The following is a 4,562-nucleotide window of genomic DNA, read 5'->3' as shown; positions in this document are numbered from 1 at the left end:
GTCCCACTTGATTGCTTCCTATTACAGATGCCAGTCAAAATCCTGGGCCACTTGTACCTTCCACTGATCAGCTATAAATTGGAGGTTCCTACAATCCCCTCCTCAGATCCGATAATTTCTGGAATAGTTCACAGAACTCAGGGAGACACATCATTTATATTTACCATTTCATTTATAGGATACAAATGAACAGCCAGATGAAGAGGATGAGAGGGCTAGATACAGAAGGATCCCAAGCGTAGGAATGTCTGTTGCTGTGGAGTTGTGGTATGTTACACTCCTAGCATGTGGATATATTCACCAACCTGGAAGCTCTCTGAACCTCTTTGTTCAAGAATAATTGTAGAGCTCAATCTTCAACTCCCCTCTCCTTCAAAGGTTGGTGTATAGGCTAAAATTTCTAACTCCCTATCACTTGGTCTTTCTGGTGACCAACCCCACTCTGAGGCTGCCTAGCCCCAACCCTCCCCCAGCCCCAACATCAAGTCACCTTATTAGCATGAACTCAGGTGTGGTTGAAAGTTACGTATGAAATAAAAGACACTCCTATCATTAGGAAATTCTAAGGGTCTTAGTATCTCTGTGCTGGAAACAGAGACCAAATTTGTATTTTTAATTATACCATATTTATTTAAAATAGAAATTTACATTATTCTTTTTCCCCTTCTTAAGCTTATTTTTCTTCCTCACATTTAGCACAACACTTAGACTAATAACTTGTTTGTGTATTTGTTTTCTATATCCTCAAGTATAATACCAGCTCTAAGAAGTCAGAGGCTTTGGCTATCTTATCACGCTTTTTATCCCCAGGGCCTAAAACAAGAGCATACGTTAGCCCTCAATAAATATTTGTTGTGTAAAAGAATATATAAACGTAACTATATATTTAACCTAAATTTATAGAATAAATTAAAATCTGATAATACCCAGAAGTGACTAGAGTGTATTTTTCATATAAGGTAAAACCAGGGCTTGGAATTAGAAATTAAATTCAGTTAAATGTTATATACCTGCCTACTTGAGTCTTCATCATTTAATTTATAAACACCATATCAGTATCTTTATAAGTTCTTATAACTACCACTTCAGGAACCTTAAATTGAACAATGTTTTACATGTAAGATATTGTATCAGTTTTCTTTTGCAGGTGTAACAATTTATCACAAATTTAGCAACTTAACACAAATTTATTATTTTACAACACAGAGGTCAGAGGTATGAAATGTGTCTCAGTGGGCTAAAATCAAGGTGCTGGCAAGACTATGTTCTTGCCAGGGGAGAATCTCTTTCTTTTTTTTCTAGCTTCTAGCAGATGCCTGCCTTCCTTGTTTCATGATCCCTCCTTCCACCTTTGAAGCTAGCAATGGCAGGTTGAGATTTTCTCAAGTCACATGTCTTTGCTTTCTTCTATTTTTAAAGAGGTACGTGGTAATCCAAGATAATCTCTCCATCTCAAGTTTCTTAATTTTATTATATCTGCACATCTTTTTTCCTTATAAAGTAACATATTCATAGATTCTGGAGATTAGGACTTGGACATTTGGGGGGATTCAGTATTCAGCCTGCTACAGCTAACAATTAGCGTTATTTCCCAATTAACCATATTTTTAAAATAATTTTTTAAAGCCTTAGAAGAAGGTGATATGAAGTCAGATGATTAGGGCACTCAGGAAGCTAAGTGAAGACTAATAGGTGGGCATCTTGGTGCTTAGAAGAATATATGCTCCAATCAAGGGATCAGCAGTGTCTTAGTTTCATCCAAATGTTGCCATGCAGAGATGTGAGTCCAGGGTGGTCAGTTCCCTTTTGCAAGACAATCTGGAAATGCAAATTTATATGTAGAACTCCCTAATTTTTGCCAATGTTGGCAACAAGCTACATGATGTTTTTAAAATTCTGCAGGCTAAAACATGTCTGTAAGTAGACCCTGACCTCTGAGTCCCCATTGTGCTGCCTAACTTCTAGATGACCAAGAGGAGCCCTCCAGCAAACTGTACAGCTGTCTAGGGAATTATGTTCCGGGTATTAGGAGCAATGTATAAAATATCTGTCTTTTGTGGCAAGATATTACTTGGAGTTAGTTCATAGTTACATGGGATTTATACATAGGTATTGCTAAAGAGACATTTCATTAAAATTGGTTTGTCTTCATTTACTTACTGAAGAATATTTAATAAGTTACTATTTATTAAGTTCCTCCTCCTGTGAGGCACTGTAGTGAATAAGAAGATAAATCAGACAGGGCCCCCTTCCTCAAGGAACCTGCCATCAAGGGCCTGCCCATTAAAATTTTGACGAGGAATATCGAACTTCAGTGAAAAAAAAGGTCACTGCTTTTGAGGAGAATCAAGTCTTTATTGAAGACTTGAAATAAAGTATATTTAAGTTATGCCTTAAAGGATGGAAGCTAAATACTCCATTCCTTTTTTTCTTGTATTTTGTGTGCATGTGTGTGTGTGTGTGTGTGTGTGTATAGTTGAACAGTTGTTTCTAGGCTCTTGGTTTCATAAGGACCTCGCTACATAATGTGTCTAGATAATTTACTATGCAATGCAATTTTAAAGGGTGGACTAACAATGAAAAGTGAATGACTGATCAAAGACATTAATCTTAACCCATATTTTCCTTATGAAGCTTTAGGAATGCTTCAGTAGATGGAAAATATAGTGCATTGTCTTAGTATTTGAAACAAAAGTAAAAGTTAGAATAAGTGCTAGTGCAGTGAGAAATGTTAAACGTGATGGGCAACCCAGCTGAACAAACAGGCTGGAAATTTGTTTTATGAAACTCACCTTACAGAATTTCACCCAATAAAACACATGGGTATGCAGTATTAATTTTTTTCTGTGTCTATGTATCATCACAAAAGGCCCTTTTTAATCATATTCTGGGTGCATATTTGGTCCCATTTGAACACAATTTATGAACACTTACTTTCTTATTTGAATTCTACTTTTTGACAAAATGGGCAAGAATCCAAGTAAGGCAGCATGGTTAACTATTATTCTACTACATACAGACGAGAATCTTAATGCAACACAACTCAAATTCGCCAGAACTCAATATACCATGAAATTGTAATCCTTTACTTTATTTGATTGTCCTCAGTATAATTCTATATCCCTTTCAAACTTTTATGTCAAATAAGTACATTTGGAACATAATTAAAAGAAATACGGGCTCTATAACAACAACCACAACAAAATCTCCGATTCCATTTTAATCATAAAAAAAAATTAAGCAAGAGTTAGAAAAAAACTATTATGTTTCTTTGGCCTCTTGATTCCTCATTCTATAAGATTATCCCCAGAAACCTGCACTCTACCACTTTTCCCAGATCAGATGTAGATTTAGCCAGATATGAAGGAATACAAGTCAGAATGGCTTAACCCATTTCAGCTTTGCCAAATAAACATTTAAACCTGGTTTTCTCTCTTACTCTTTCCTAAAACTTCCAAGGCATCTGAGGATGTGTAATCCAGCTAATGTGAGTTTGTTCCTTGGTGAGTTATAGATATGAATTACAGCAAGTGGACTTATCACACAAAGGAAACTTCACTGGCAGCAGATAAGGAGGTCCTAGAGAGTAACTTCCAAAATCATGACCCACTAAGTAAGGGTAAATGGGTTTCTCTTTTTCAGGGATAGGATGAATATTCAGAAAGGGGAGTTTTGTCACTGTATGTAGAGATGAACACAAAAGGTCGCTCATGCATGTACCCTGAGGAAATGGACCTGTACATACATTATAGGTTCATGACATTTCTGTTCCTCTTGGTTTTTTGTTTTCAGGTTTTTTTCAAGGTTCATAATTTATTGTACAAATTGAGTATCACATCTTGAGTTGACATTAGCTTCTCCAGGCATGGGGATTTAACAGGCAAAGTGTACAGGTTAAAATCCATTTATGTTGCTTTCACAGCTGGTGTTTTTTTTTTAGACCTTATCTTGAATTATAAGACCGTCAAAGCAGTGCCTCCGTGTGTGGTGGGTACACAATTCATTCTACCTGTGAGAGTGTAAGAGTTGAAATATTTTTTGATACTAGTGAAATGGAATTGCGCATCAGTTTCTAGACCTGCAGGTCTTGCAGTCTTTCTCGTGTTGCAGAAGGCGCCAATGCCACTGCTTGTCTGTACTCCTCTTTGAATGGAGACTTCTGCATTATAATGAGGTAGAGATAACTGTCTGGTCATTCCGTGGTCCTTTTGCCTCAATATGAGTCAGGGTTGCGCTCAAGCTGGCCTGGGTGATCTGGGCCTGCATAGCTCTTAGTCTGACTGCTTGCTGCGGGTAGTTTCCATTTCTGTCATGGGATGCTTTGCCTGTGGGTGTTTTGCTTGTGTTAAAAGATAAGCTGGGAAGAAGAACTTGAGGAAAACGTGAGCTAAGTTTGGTGCTTCATGCAGGTGGGCAGCAAAAATAATCAGGTCTTGGGGTCTTGCTGGTGACAAATAGAGTTAAACAAAAATCCTTTGTTGTCATGGTTTGCAAGTTTTGTCTATTGAGGCAGTAATCAATTTAATGTGTATCACTACTATTTCCAATACTATGTTAGTTTC

At 37.0% G+C, this 4,562-nt stretch overlaps 1 pseudogene; it reads right to left on the bottom strand.

Moving 5' to 3' along the window:
- Window positions 1-3,076: 3,076 nt before the first annotated feature.
- The window catches only part of LOC101679217, an 11,317-nt pseudogene continuing 9,831 nt past the window's right edge, over window positions 3,077-4,562 (bottom strand).

The sequence above is a fragment of the Mustela putorius genome, unplaced genomic scaffold (genome assembly GCF_011764305.1).
Source record: "Mustela putorius furo isolate JIRA1106 unplaced genomic scaffold, ASM1176430v1.1 tig00003845_pilon_pilon_pilon, whole genome shotgun sequence".
In the NCBI taxonomy this organism is placed as follows: domain Eukaryota; kingdom Metazoa; phylum Chordata; class Mammalia; order Carnivora; family Mustelidae; genus Mustela; species Mustela putorius.
This window is presented reverse-complemented; position numbering and strand designations above follow the sequence as displayed.